The 16,553-nt window shown below is 35.4% G+C and overlaps 1 protein-coding gene across 4 annotated transcripts in view; it reads left to right on the top strand.

Moving 5' to 3' along the window:
• The window catches only part of LOC408877 (neurogenic protein mastermind), a 225,854-nt gene that overhangs the window by 165,258 nt on the left and 44,043 nt on the right, over window positions 1–16,553 (top strand). The gene's annotated exons all lie outside the window — the stretch shown is intronic.

Below are 16,553 nucleotides of genomic sequence, written 5' to 3' on the forward strand. Positions count from 1 at the left end.
TAAAAACTGATCACCGGAAAAATATATTTTTGTAGAATATAATAATAATAATAATAATAATAATAATACGAATCTAAAGTAGCTTTAAAGCGTTGCCTCGTTGTTTTTGCCGCGACATTGAACACGGAATTATAAAACGTATGACATAAAGTATACGATAATCTGGTCCTCGACACGCTGCTCTTTCCTTCTCTCCTCCTCCTCCTCCTCCTCCCCCCACACGTTTTGGCGCAAAAACAGACCGTGATCCGGGATGCAATCGCGCAACTGCAAATAACTCGGCTTCTGGCCGACGTGGGACGCGACGAAGCTGTAAACACACTCTTCGAATCGAACGGAAGCTCCTCTCGCTTGTCCACGATAAATCCCATCGTGCTCTCGATCTCGAGGAACGTTTCCACCTTCGAGATTCGCAACCATTCCTTATTTCTATCAAATCTCTGCAAATAATTTTTCGAAAGAATATAAATCCCACGATTATGATGCATTAATTCTTGAATATTATTGTTATTATCATTATTTAATCTTTGAAATCTCATCGTGGATAATATTAGAATTTTTCAATTAAATAAAGCTTGGATATATTCCTTCTCTTCGAGAAGAAGAAGAACTTGGTATGGATAAAAAGAGGGAGAAAATATAAATCCCACGATTATGATGCACTAATTTTTGAATATTATTATTATTATCATTATTTAATCGTTGAAATCTCTTTTTCTTTTTTATTGAGGATAATATTAGAATTTTTCAATTCCTCCAAATAAAGCTTGGAAGATATATATTCCTCTTCCTTCCTCCTCTTCTTCGAGAAGAAGAAGAAGAACTTGGTATGGATAAAAAGAGGGAGAAAATATAAATCCCACGATTGATGCATTAATTTTTGAATATTATTATCATTATTTAATCTTTGAAATCTCATCGTGGATAATATTAGAATTTTTCAATTAAATAAAGCTTGGATATATTCCTCTTCCTTCCTCCTCCTCTTCGAGAAGAAGAAGAACTTGGTATGGATAAAAAGAGGGAGAAAATATAAATCCCACGATTATGATGCGCTAATTCTTGAATATTATTATTATTATTATCATTATTTGATAATCATTTTTGAAATCTCTTTTTCTTTTTTATTGAGGATAATATTAGAATTTTTCAATTAAATAAAGCTTGGAAGATATATATTCCTCTTCCTTCCTCCTCTTCGAGAAGAAGAAGAAGAAGAAGAACTTGGTATGGATAAAAAGAAGGAGAAAATATAAATCCCACGATTGATGCACTAATTTTTTAATATTATTATTATTATTATCATTATTTAATCTTTGAAATCTCATCATGGATAATATTAGAATTTTTCAATTAAATAAAGCTTGGATATATTCCTCCTCTTCGAGAAGAAGAAGAACTTGGTATGGATAAAAAGAGGGAGAAAATATAAATCCCACGATTGATGCATTAATTCTTGAATATTATTATCATTATTTAATTTTTGAAATCTCATCGTGGATAATATTAGAATTTTTCAATTAAATAAAGCTTGGAGGATATATATTCCTCTTCCTTCCTCTTCTTCGAGAAGAAGAAGAATTTGGTATGGATAAAAAGTGGAAATATAAATCCCACGATTATGATGCATTAATTTTTGAATATTATTATTATTATCATTATTTAATCGTTGAAATCTCATCGTGGATAATATTAGAATTTTTCAATTAAATAAAGCTTGGATATATTCCTCCTCTTCGAGAAGAAGAAGAACTTGATATGGATAAAAAGAGGGAGAAAATATAAATCCCACGATTATGATGCGCTAATTCTTGAATATTATTATTATTATCATTATTTAATTTTTGAAATCTCATCGTGGATAATATTAGAATTTTTCAATTAAATAAAGCTTGGAGGTCGGATACACCTTCTTCTTCCTCTTCTTCTTCTTCTTCGACGGAAACACGATTCTTGGAATCTAAAGAATGGAGGGAAAAAATTCGAAATTCAGAAATTCTGTAACAAGCTCTCGACAAGCTTGTTAGCTTGTGTATATCGACGATATACGCTATATTTTCCAACCTCTGGCTACTTGTTTGCGCAACCACGCGACAATAAAATTCGTTTACGAGTGTATTAGGTCCGCGTGCACGGCTTTGTGCGATAGCCACTTCCGTTCCACTTGTAAATCACGAATTTAGCGCGCACTGTCATTTTCTCCACCGCGCCTCTTCCATTATTTTCGCTCCCTAAACTTGTTTCTTTCGAATTCGATTTTACTTCAACCATTATTCTTCTTTCTTTCTTTCTTTTCCTTTTTCAACTTTGTTTTAAATTTTTTCCAATATTCCAATATTATCCAATATTATAATTTTTCTTCGAAAAGTAATAATAAAAAAAAATGTGAAAAAGAATCTTTGAAAAATCTTGTACGGAAATGGATTAAAAAAAAAAAAAATGGCGGAGGAAAATCACGGTTCGAGCCGATAAGACTGGACAGATATCCCTCGCACAAGTAAGAAATGATAATTAGCGGAGAAGTGAGGAACAGAAGTGTTTGTTTCTAATGATACATCGAACGGTGTCTTCTTCTCGCGCGCGATGACGTAAACGTGATCCCCTTCGAGTTCACCGACTCGTGATTTATTGCATTGCTCGATTAAAGCGGACGGAATCGGCGAAGGGTGTGGTCCAGGGAAGTTTTCGAATTTGCTCGTCGTAAATCGGACGGATATACACGGATATCGAATTTTTATATCGTCGGTTATTTAGAAATTTTCGTGTGTTTCATTGGGAATTGGAATATATGAAAAAGTAACGTTAATGTTTTGTTTGTTTGTTTTTATAAAGGGGAAGTTTTTATTAAAAAAATTGAAGAGCTTCGTGAAAGGATTATAAATACTTGCGTGGAAAGAGGGAAAGAAAATTTAATGAAGCAAAGGTTGTGCTTATAGTGTTAAGCGTTGTACGTTAACAGGAAGTTGAATGAATAAAGTAACGAGATCGAATTAATCTTTCATTGAAAAATAAATTCAATGAAAGCATGACGTTGTATATAATATATATATATGTATATATATATATATGTCGATGGAGGATGTGAGTGAAATGATTGTTTATAATTACGATTTATTTGACGTGATTTTGACGTAATTGTTTTGGAATTATTATTTAGAAAAGAAAAAAAAAAAACGGTAATCTGGTTTGGAGAGGAAAGGATTGAACGTCAATTGAGTCTTCTTTTGTCTCTCGTATCTGTGCGTATATAGATAGCGTGTTGTTGATTAGTTACTACGAACGAATGACGTCACTCGAAGAGGATAGATTGTATTTGCTTCATCGGCCGTTAATTGTAAATTAATACGAAAATTATTGACTCGAGTAATTATAATAAATGCTAAGAATTGCATTTCGATTGGCAAATTAATTTCACATTTAATAGAGATTTAATTAAGAAATTGTGTATCTTAGACGTTCGTGTTAAAGTAAATAAATTTCCAGAAATATTATTAGAACATTTTCTTTCTTTCTTTCTTTTTTTTTAATCGTAATTTAATCGTGCATAAACATGTTGTTGATCAAATCGATCTGTCGAGTCAGTATTATTGAAAACCCGTCGTATCATCGATTAATCATTAATCATTAATCTAATGATCGTGACATTTAATTTTATTTTCTTTTTAAATCTTCTGTATTCAGTGAGCGTTAACTTTTCACTAGCAAAAATTAATTTATCGTGTTTTTGAAAATTGGAAAATTTCGATCAACGAAATTTTTATCAAACTTCGATCGCAATGATTCGAATTCAATTCGAATTAATTTCTTTTTCTTTTTGAATCTTCTGTATTCAATGAACGTTAACTTTTCATTAGTAAAAATTAATTTATCGTGTTTCTGAAGATTTCGAAAATTTCGATCAACGAAATTTTTATCAAACTTCGATCGCAATGATTCGAATTTAATTCGAATTAATTTCCTTTTCTTCTGTATTCAATGAACGTTAACTTTTCACTAGTAAAAATTAATTTATTGTGTTTTTGAAAATTGGAAAATTTCGATCGAAATTTTTATCAAACTTCGATCGCAATGATTCGAATTCAATTCGAATTTAATTTCGTTTTCTTTTTGAATCTTCTGTATTGAATGAGCGTTAACTTTTCACTAGTAAAAATTAATTAATTTATCGTGTTTCTGAAAATTCGAAAATTTCGATCAACGAAATTTTTATCAAATTTCGATCGCAATGATTCGAATTCAATTCGAATTAATTTAATTTTATTTTCTTTTCTTTCTTTTTGAATCTTCTTTATTCAGTGAGTGTTAACTTTTTACTAGCAAAAATTAATTTATCGTGTTTCTGAAGATTTCGAAAATTTCGAAATTTTTATCAAACGTACCTCGATCGATGTCCAGATTCGAATTCAATTCAGAAAATTAACGATTATTATTCGATACATAATTTCCTGTTATGTTAATTTGCATAAAAGCGAAAAACGTGAAAAACGTTCTTCTTCGATTATCATCTTTTCTTAGACACTTCCGTTCCATATTTTAATTGTAACCGTATGAAAATCTAATATTTTTAGACAATTTTAACACATCTGATTTATTATTTCTCGCTCCACCGTTCGAAACTTTAATACAATTATCTCTCTTTATTAAATAATTTTCCACCCATTTGAATTCGTTACGTTTCTCCGTTTCTTAAAAAAGATTTCCTTGAAATTTTTAACTATCGTCGAACGATCTTTTTTTCGTGCTTTCATATCGATCCAAGTTTCACTTACCCCTCTTCTTCTTTGTACAAAAATTTATACGCAAATTTAAACAATTTTTTAACAAAGAATAATAAAATAACAAGTAATAATCGAAATATATACGAATGTCCATTTTTCACGTTTATTAATTTAAAACAAGTTTCGTTCCAATATTAATTAAAATTTATATAGAAATAACAAATCTACTCGAAATTCGAATTCTCGATATAATCTATTTATATCTATAATAAAAATTATCTCGATAATAATTCTCCAACGATTTTCTCATCTTTTCCTTTTCTTATTTAAAATTTTCCCTTTTTTAGCGAAGAAACCGATTCGGTCGATTTTCCAACAACGCGGTCTGTTTCCAAGCAACGCGAAACGCTTCGAAACCCAAGCCAACATCCTCTAGAAACGCGATTCATAATTGCGCTCTTCCTTGTTCGAGCCGCAGAAATTAATCCACGTCCGCGCCACCATCCAAATTAGTCCACTTCTTGAATAATTAGGTTACTCGTCTAGCAGCCTAACGCGAAACCTGACACGCTGCTGTTTGTCGCCGCTCTCTGAAACGCACGGGCAAGGTCGATTGCACGTTATCTCGAGGTATATTGTTGCGTCGATGTTGCGTAATAACGGCTTCTCGTTTCGACTCTTATCGAATTTTTCTCTTTCTTTCTCGATTAATTAATTAATCGATTAATTAAAGGGAAAGGATTCTTGAAAATGGGATCGATTTTTCAAATTCGATTTCGTACCGATTGGCGTAATCCGTGTAGTCGATTAGGATGCGAAAGTGATGAATGGAAATTGTGATTTATGCTTTTGTTGTCGAACTGAATGGCACGATTCATCCACGTTCGACGTTTATCCCGTAGAGCAGAGATGTGATATATAAATATATGTATGTATGGGTAATTAAAGTTGTTTTCGAGGAGAATTTCGTGTCGCCCGTGTCGAAAGCAAACGAATTTATATAGAAATTAGAGATCGGTGAAATATAATATCTCGTGCTAGATACATCCGTTATTTAATCGCTTCGTTTCCATTCGCCGTCCATCTCTGATCATTCGTTCGAAAAAGTTTCGTATCGAAAAATATATAATATTTTTTTTTGCAAATAAATAAAATTTATGAGAAAAGAAAATATATAATTTCTTCCATTCTTGAATGAGGAATATATCTTTTCGATATTCCAAATTTGAATACGAATATCAATTGTTACATTTATTATTATTGCAAATTATAATAAAGTGTATATTATTAGTCAGGTTTATTAATTTCTTCCGTGTGTTGGTTTGGTAGTCTTGTTCTTTGATCAGATAATACATACTCACCGCTCGGTTAAATCGTTGGTTTAAATGGAATATGATACGATACGAATCAAGCTAGTGGAAAAAATAGCACACCGGATGCTCGTACAATAAACATATAATAAACGTTTCCTATTAACGTGAATCCTAGAAAGGAAAACGGAAGACGAGGAACGATTGGGCATATCGTATTTTACCATCGATTCGCCGGAACGGTCTCAGTTTCGTGAAAACATCGTCCACAAAGTGTAATAAAAGAGAATATATATATATATATCATTCTTATCGTTTAGAAAAATATACATCGAAAATTAAGATATTACGAAAATCACTAAATGTCCAATAGTTATATATACAAAATTTCAACAAGTTAAAAAATTCGTTTTTCTCGAGAAGATCAACGGGAAGAAAATCGAAGGAATCCCCGAAAATATTCGAACAAATTAATCATCATGTAATAAAAGAGAATATATATATATTATTCTTATCATTTAGAAAAATATACATCGAAAATTAAGATATTACGAAAATCACTAAATGTCCAATAGTTATACAAATTTCAACAAGTTAAAAAATTCGTATTTCTCGAGAAAATCAACGGGAAGAAAATCGAAGGAATCCCCGAAAATATTCGAACAAATTAATCATCATGTAATAAAAGGAATATATATATATATCATTCTTATCATTTAGAAAAATATACATCGAAAATTAAGATATTACGAAAATCACTAAATGTCCAATAATTATACAAAATTTCAACAAGTTAAAAAATTCGTATTTCTCGAGAAGATCAACGGGAAGAAAATCTAAGGAATCCCCAAAAATATTCGAACAAATTAATCATCATGTAATAAAAGAGAATATATATATATCATTCTTATCATTTAGAAAAATATACATCGAAAATTAAGATATTACGAAAATCACTAAATATTCAATAATTATACAAAATTTCAACAAGTTAAAAAATTCGTACTTCTTGAGAAGATCAACGGGAAGAAAATCGAAGGAATCCCCGAAAATATTCGAACAAATTAATCATCATGTAATAAAAGAGAATATATATATATTATTCTTATCATTTAGAAAAATATACATCGAAAATTAAGATATTACGAAAATCACTAAATGTCCAATAGTTATACAAATTTCAACAAGTTAAAAAATTCGTATTTCTCGAGAAAATCAACGGGAAGAAAATCGAAGGAATCCCCGAAAATATTCGAACAAATTAATCATCATGTAATAAAAGGAATATATATATATATCATTCTTATCATTTAGAAAAATATACATCGAAAATTAAGATATTACGAAAATCACTAAATGTCCAATAATTATACAAAATTTCAACAAGTTAAAAAATTCGTATTTCTCGAGAAGATCAACGGGAAGAAAATCGAAGGAATCCCCGAAAATATTCAATATAACAAATTAATCATCATAGATAAACCCTAAAGTTGCACTCTGTATGAATCTCTGAAATCGTTTCGTCTCTTTAATTGACCCAATCGCTAAACTAATTCCCTTTTTTTTTTTTTTTAAATAAACACTCTTTCACTTTAAAAAAACGTTCAATCACTAATTACCATCTCTGTTCGATTTTCGATGATCCGAGAAACGGCGCGAACATCGCTCCCTCCCTTCGCGGAATGAGGTTATTAAACCTAGCAGTGGCCAGCCTGGGAGCGAGACAGAGATGGAAAGAGAGGAAAGAGATACAGGTTGAAGAGAGAGAGAGGGAGGCACGAGAAAGAAAGGTGGAGCAGGCGGGAAAAGAGCCCGGTCGACATCTGCGCGGAGTTGGAGGGGGGATGGCCACCCCCGGGTGGCAGTGCCGTATCAAACGAACGCCTGGCCCGGCCGAGATCGATGCGTCGCGCGGCTCATCACTTATTTACGCCTTCATTACTGTAAACAATGCGTCTCCCTTTGCGTCCGGCCTCTCTCTCTCTCTCTCTCTCTCTCTCTCTCTCTCTCTCTTTCTCTCTCTCTCTCTCTCTCTCTCTCGTTCGCTCGTCACTCGACGCCATTCCATCTCGTCTGCCCGATCCAAGGGAGGTTGGTTTTATCATTCGACACTGGTGTACGCGTCCATTTCACAGAGTAACCATCTCCGCCAGGGGAGAGGCTTTTTTTAAAAACTACCTTTCGAGATTTTTACGGGCAATCTTTATGACTGTTTGGGTCTTTTTGGACACTTTTTTTAGCTTCTTGTTATAAACGTATTCTAGGGATTTTATTAAGCGAGATGAATAATCGGATTTTTTATGGAATCGTGCACGATATTGATTAATCTTCTAAGATTGATCTTCGAACTTGACACGTGTCGCGATCTGTCGAGAAGGTGGGTGTACGTGTAAACTTCGGTTGACCTTTAATATACACGGGGGATACGTGGGAAGGGTTATGAAGTATAAAGGGAATTTACAGCGTCGAATGATAACGAATAGCGAGTAGGCGGAGTGGGAGTGCGTTCAACGTAACAAAATTTACTTTGTTTCGAAACAACGAAACGAATTTTTGTGAAAACAACTTTTCACGCTCCCTCTCCTCGATTCCCTCCTCCTCCCCTATAATTCGAGGAATCGGGAAAGATATTCCAGCGCGACGCCCACGGTAACAACGGTCCAACGGTGAATAATTTAGGGGCGCAATTAAAAGGAACGAGAGCCGCGGCGTGCACCTACACGATATTAACGTTCATTAATAAACCACGAATGGATGAGCGAAGGAAGCGAGAAGCTGCTGGGAGGAGGGGTGTCGGCGGAGAGGGATGGAGGGAGAGAGGGAGTGGAGGAGGTATCGCGAGCCGAGGCGGCGTTTTCAATTAAAATGCCGACATCGCCGCATTGCAGCAGTCGGCGTCGGCGTCGGCGTCGGCGTCGCGCGCGTTATGTGCACAACGTGGCCGGCCCACGCGAACCGCACGCCGCCGCCGCCGCGTTTATCCGCTTTCCCGTCTTCATCGCGCCGCGTCCTTTTTTACCGACGGCCACCCTCCACCCATATCCATATCCCACAGTCACCGTTTTTTACCGACTCTTTTTTTTTTTTATTACCACCCTCGAATATTGCTGGAGTTGGGGAGGGTTGGTCTCTGGTCTCTTTTCGTCGGCACCTGGACGCGTCCCTGGGAGAGAGATTTCTAGATCCTCTTGCCTCTTTGCTCTCCCTTTTTGTATTTGCAGTTTTTATTTTATTTCTTCTTTGGGCTTTGTTCTTCGGATTTAACGAAGGAGAGAGAGAGAGAGATGGGTCTTTTGAAGTTTCTTTTTTTTTTTCTTTGGATTCGAGGGAGGATGGATCGTTGTCGTTCTCGAGATTGGGAGGGAAAAGAGGATTTTTCGAGTCAGGGGAATTCATGGGAATATGGTTAAATTTGAACGAATTTTAGGAGTTAAAATATTGGTGGTATTGGGAATAAGATTTTTCGTATCGATTTAGGGAAATCTTGGGATCGAGATTTTTAAAAAAAAATTGTATGCTTCTTTTCGTTGAAGCGGAAATAGATGAACGAGTGTTTTCGACGTCGTGGATAAATAAACGTCGTATTCAATCATGGAAATCGTTATGAAAGTTGAAGACGGTATACCAGTTGACACTTGTCGGTGACAAACAAGTGTTTAAACGTTGATGCTATTTTTTTTCCACCCGATTTCATGAATATAAGCGGTTTCTATCTGACCCGAAAAATAACTCTCGTGATTATTCCGCATCTGTATTACCTATATTCTTTTATCACGAATTAACCATAATTGCTTACATGTTTGTAAATTTTAATGAGAAATTCAAAAAGTTTTAAATTTTCGAAAAGCATAGTTTGAAACATTCGAAAGAACAAGAATTTAAAAATTCAACGTTTATACATTCGTGATAATGAAAAATCGAATTGAACACAAATCGATCGTTATTCTCGTGTTTTTCCGCTTGTTCAGATTCAGGCCTAGAAGAATCTATCGGAAGGTAATTCTCGAGAGCTGTATGAGAGGTAAATGAGAACGCTGTAGGTTCCTCGATTGGAATTCTCACGTGGCCCTTCTTCTCGCCCTCGGTGATAAAAGTTTAATCGAATCGCGGCATCGTCTCCGCGAATATCGAATCACCGCGGATCCCACTTTGCATCTCTCCGATCTTGTCACTACTTTCCTATCTATCTACTTTATCTATCAACTTTAACGAGTCGTTCACGTTTTCATGGAAACTCTGAAAGAGTGCAAAGGATCTTGTGTTAATGATCGCGTGGAATTATGTTCCTGCGAGGATTTTACTCTTTCGTTACGAATATCGAATTCTAGGGATCCCTAGATCGCTAAGGATATAATCAAATAGTTTGACGTCCAAAATTATTTTTTTGAAAACATCTCTATTTATAATTCCAACTTAAAAACAGCAACAACAACTCTCACGTGACTCTTCTTTTTGGTGATCGAATATTAAATCATTATAGATTTCACTTTGTATCTTTTCGATCTTGTCAGTATCTTTCTATCTATCGTCAACTTTAAGTTCATGTTTGGAAACTCTGAAAGAGTGCAAAGGATCTTGTGTTAATAATCACGTGAAATTATGTTCCTGCGAGAATTCTACTCTTTCGTTACGAATTCCGAATTCTAGGGATCCCTAGATGGCATAGATGGTTAGAGGATATAATCAAATAGTTTCACGCGCAAAATTATTTTTTTGAAAACATTTCTATTTACAATTCCAACTTAAAAACAGCAACAACAACTCTCACGTGACTCTTCTTCTTAGTGATCGAATATCGAATCATTATAGATTTCACTTTGTATCTTTTCGATCTTGTCACTATCTTCCTATCTATCTAGTCAATTTTAACGAATCGTTCATGTTTGGAAACTCTGAAAGAATGCAAATGATCTTAATGATCACGTGAAATTATGTTCCTGCGAGGATTCTACTCTTTTGTTTCAAATCCCGAATTCTAGGGATCCCTAGATGGCATATGTTAGAAGATATAATCAAATAGTTTCACGCGCAAAATTATTTTTTTGAAAACGTATCTATTTACAATTTCAACTTAAAAACAGCAGATTTCACTTTGTATTTCTTCGATCTTGTCACTATCTTTCTATCTATCTATCGTCAACTTTAAGTTCATGTTTGGAAACTCTGAAAGAGTGCAAAGGATCTTAATGATCACGTGAAATTATGTTCCTGCGAAGATTCTATTCTTTCGTTACAAATCTCGAATTCTAGGGATCCCTAGATCGCTAAGAATATAATTAAATAGTTTCACGCGCAAAATTATTTCTTTTTTTTAAAAAAACGTCTCTATTTTATTTCATTTACAACAGAAAACGTTTCCTAACTTGAAAAACAACAAACTTTTTCAAATGCCCATCGACCACGAACAGCAATAGTAAGGTTTTGCCAACCGATCGCCACTTCAAACTTCCATTTCCCGTGGAAACACCAACACCCCACGCCATATCGATTATTCATTCAATTCGCAAACCAGACCAAATACCCACACTCCCTTTAACAAGAAAATTCATAAACGGCCAAAATCCAACGATATCGCGTTCGTTCCCCTCCCGGCTGGATCGATCCGGCAACCGGAACTCGCCATCAAAGGACAAACGAGTTCCAGAATTGAAGTTGATCGAAGATCGAATCAAACCCTGATATCACCACGCTATATCGTAATCAAATATTCCATGGAATCGGAACGCTAAATGTTAAGTTACGTTATCTGGGTGTAGTTTCGCGCGAAACTGATTTCGGAATCGAGTGCATCGTCGGTCGAAGTGGAAAATGAAAAGTTTCGAATTCGAAGATTTGCGTTCTCGTTGAATTCCTTTTTTTCTTTTTTTTGTAGAACGTTCTTTCAATTGTCTTTGAGTCGCGATATTCGAATAATTTTTTTTTATATATATAAATTAACAAGAAAAATCAAAGAAATTAACACGAACTCTGATGAAATGAAGGAAAATGCGTTTATTAGTTTATTCTGTTTGCGTCTCCTAAAATTCTATCCCTTCAAAGAGATTTTCATTTTTGCTTATAAACCTTATAATTATTATTTCGTTAAAAGACTTTTAGGAAATCTCTTAAGAATATTCGTGGAAACAAATGACACTCCACGAAGAATTATGCGTTATGAAGAAGAGATATCCTGATATTTCTGAAATTAAAATTAAAATACATTAAAATAGATACAAAGAATCATTTATTTAATCAAATTATGATCATTGATCATAGCGTGATCCCCTCTTTTCGATTAGAACGATAAAGTTGGCAATCATGGATGATGGTAGTGGTAAGACTCTCGAGATTTTACAACTTTGGCATCGTGAACGTTGGAGTTAGGGTTACGTTGGATTCATATTATGAGAGGAGGGGGGCAAGTTGATGGGGGACGACACGTTCGCTGGAGGGGGATGAGGAAGAAGGATTGGGTGTGAAATCAGTTTCAGGGAACATTCGAAATAGGGATTTTGAAGAGAGGAATGAGAGGTGAATAAATTTAATGGTTTTAAGGAGGCTGATCCCTGAAAGAGTAATTTTAAGAAAAGAATTATATTCAACGTTTTCGTCGTTTCTCGAACTCGAATCGATCTTACTTTTTATTCCACGGAAAAACAATTATTTTCCCATTTTTTTAATTCAACGATCGAAAAATTCTATGCCAACGAACAATATAAAGATTTATTTATTTGTGCGCATTAATTCTGAAAGGCTCGTAAAAATAAATTCTAATAGAAGTTGTTTTCTTTCTTTCTTCCCCTTCCTTTAACGAAGCTTACTCCAACAATGGAATTAATAATAATCCGATGCTGTAAATAAATTTTGCGAATTTTTATTAAAAATGGCGCGTAAAAACGGACACACGCAATTAACACGTGGATTTAAACCGTGGAAATCCAAATTAAAAAATCCCCCGCGTTGGCGAAAATTTTTCCCCTCCCCCCTCCCGCTCTCATTTTGTCTCCGGTTAAGTAGAGCTCCGGCTTTGCCCTCATGGAATTTTCCATTTACTTCCGGTGAAGGTTGCGCGCAAAATGCTGCTGCCTCCAATGCTGCTTTGGGGGGGAGTGGCGGGCGTCTAATAGAAACACGCTTTTTAAAACTACACACTGCGCCGTGTGTTTCGCTCGTCGTGAAAAAAAAAAAAAAAAAGAAAGAAAAATTTGCCATCCATTTTCATCATATCCCTCGTCCTGGTCCCTATTCTTCCTCCATTGTTTCAACGTTTGCTGTGCACGAAACAATTCTCTCTCTCTCTCTTTTTCTTTCTTTCTCCCTCCCCCTCTCTCTGTCTGTCTGTGTGTTGCCTCCCTTTGCTTACGATTCGTGTTTTTGCTGAAAATAGAACCGGGGTTCCCCGTTCGACGGTGTGCGTTTCGATCAAACGTGACGGCGACGTTTCCTCTCCACGGAATCATCACGATAGCGCGGTTAATTTACCCTTGCGCGGATCACTCCCTCCTTTTTGCCAATTAGATAATCCGGATTCTCAAGGTTTATAATCTTGGTTAAAGGTTATACGCTCGCTCCGAAGGAATGCGAATATTGAGAATATTGAGAAGTTTTCAACAGAATAACCCAATTAATTTACGTGTAATTTTTGGAAAGAAAATTGGTTATTGGTTATTTCTTGCGATAAAAAGAAGCACGTGTGATGTATCCTAGATCCTTTCTATAAAAAAGAAAAAAAATATTCGAGAGATAAATATTACAGATTCGTGAAATATTATTTCGAAAATTTTGTTCCAAGTATCAAGCTCGTTAAGATCGATGAGGAAGAAGGAAGTTGTATAAATTTGTTGATTGGCAGGCAGTTAAAAGTAATTGTTCTTATCAATTATTCTCTATCAGTAATAGAAACGAGAAGAACGATTTATTAATAAGGTGGATATTATGAAAGAAAGAGAGAGTTTAAGGATTTTCGATCGTTGTCGAGGAGGAGGAATCTTTGTTCTTCTCCCATAAGGCGGGCGTCCTTCCCGTACGGCGATTTAAAAGGTTCAAAGATTAGGGCAAACGTAGCCTGTAAATATTTGTCCACGGACACTTGACACCGATCCCCGAGCCGTGTTTGAGAGGGTATACAGCCAATAGCTTTTCAAGTTTAGTTTTCAGTTTACCTTTTCCAAGCGCGGCCTCCGCGCTCGCCTCCTCATTGTTTTTCTTTGCCCCGCGAGGATGCGGTATATTTCTGCACCCCTTCCAAAGCAAAATCAAACACGTCGCAAGGTTGCCTGGATTCATTATAGATCCCCTTTACTTTCGCTTTATTATTCGAAAAAAGAGGAAAAAAAAAATACTCGAGCGACGAAGAATCGAATTTTAATTAACGAAATTGTTCTATAAATTATTCTCGCTTTGTTGAATAGTATTATATAGTATTCTCTCTCTCTCTTTCTTCAAAATTTCAAAAATAGAAGAAAGAAGAATCATTGCAAGGTCAAGATTGCTTTAAGTTCCGTTAAATACTTAATAAATAATTCGAACTTAGAAAGAAAAGAAAAAAAGTATCAACAAGTATTACGCGAGTGAACAATATATAACAAATATATTAACATATATTATAACAATATTATAACAAATCTAGGGAAAAGTATCAAGAAGTATTGCGAGTTAAAAATTAATCATTTCTGTTATTACTCTATCAAATCTAGGGAAAAGTATCAACAAGTATTGCGAGTTAAAGATTAATCATTTCTGTTACTATTCTTTGCAACACATTGTAACAAATCTATAAAGGGAAAAGTATCAAGAAGTATTGCGAGTTAAAGATTAGTCATTTCTGTTACTATTCTTTGGACGCAACATCTTATAACAAATCTAGGGAAAAGTATTAAGTATTGCACGAGTGAAAAACAATCATTTCTGTTACTACTCTTTGAACAACACATTGTAACAAATCTAGGGAAAAGTATCAACAAGTATTGCGCGAGTGAACAATATATAACAAATATATTAACATATATTATAACAATATTATAACAAATCTAGGGAAAAGTATCAACAAGTATTGCACGAATGAAAAACAATCATTTCTGTTACTACTCTTTAGACGCAACACATTATAACAAATCTAGGGAAAAGTATCAACAAGTATTGCGAGTTAAAGATTAATCATTTCTGTTACTACTCTTTGGATGCAATACATAAAAAATCTAGGGAAAAGTATTAAGTATTGCACGAATTAAAAATTAATCATTTCTGTTACTACTCTTTGGACAACACATTGTAACAAATCTAGGGAAAAGTATCAACAAGTATTACGAGTTAAAAATTAATCATTTCTGTTATGTGAAGCTACTTTTTGGATGTAACACATTGTAATAAATCTGGGGAAAACTAGAAGGAGATCGGAATCTTTCGGTCGAAAATCGTTCGAATACCCGAAGCGACGTATTCAAAGGGGTAGACGGCCATTAACAGGCTCGAAGACGCCTGGAAGAGAGAGAGAGAGAGAGAGAGAGAGGGAGAGATGGAGCAATTCGCGATGGCGGCGGATGCACAACCTCGAACGGCTGGCTCGCATCTACGCCGGTTCCACCATAAACCACCCCCGCGACTTGACACTCCGGGCACGTAGTATAATTCTTTGCCCCTCCGCCCCGCCCCTCCTCCACCGGGTCCGCAATATAACCGCGCGGCACACCGAGCCAACACCGCGCCGCGCCACCCCCCGCGCGATCACCGACACCCTCTCCCCCCAATCCTCTCGCGTTTATCCTTCTCTCGTGTTCTTCTCATCTTCTCCCTTCTTGTCTTCTCCTTGTGTGTATCTCCTCGTGGAAACACGATACGATGGGAGGAGGGGGGGAAGTGTGCGCGATGTTTTCCTGCGAATCCTGCGGTAAATTTCGTCGCGCGTAATTCAAAGTCGATTGCTTTGCTCTCCGAGGATTTTGAATTTGGGAGGAAGAAGAGGAAGGGAGAGAAGTGTTGAAAAGGTGGAGAGAAGGGTCGATCAGGAGGCAACAATTCGGTTGTTGAAGAAGATTCTCCAGAGAACAGTGATATTATCCTGCGTTTTATCTTTTAATTAACGGTTAACGGGCCTTTGAATTATCTAAGCATTGTTATTCTTCTTCGAGTCATTTTAAATCATCAGGATTCTTGGCTGATTTTTTATTAGTCAGAAATAATCCAAGATTTTATCGATTTAGATTCCTTTTCGAGGCTAGATAATGATAAATGGATCTCGAAATACTCGAAGTACTCGAAGTAGAACATTTTTTGATCTATCTACTAGTGGAGCTTGAAGTCTCTCCATCTTCTCAACTAGTTACTTTCGAATCAGAGATCACCACGAATCAGAGACGATATAAGACACGTTGAACTTCGACTCTACGAATTTTCATATATATATATTTTTTGTTAAATCAAGCTCCAATATCTCCTTTAAGAAATCGTTTACCAGGATTATTTGGAAAGCACGGATGGATCGATATGAGAAAAATTCACGTGGTCGAGGACAGCGAAAGGACGGGCGAACCTCCTCCCTCGGTTTTCC

This window comes from Apis mellifera, linkage group LG6 (genome assembly GCF_003254395.2).
Source record: "Apis mellifera strain DH4 linkage group LG6, Amel_HAv3.1, whole genome shotgun sequence".
NCBI lineage: Eukaryota > Metazoa > Arthropoda > Insecta > Hymenoptera > Apidae > Apis > Apis mellifera.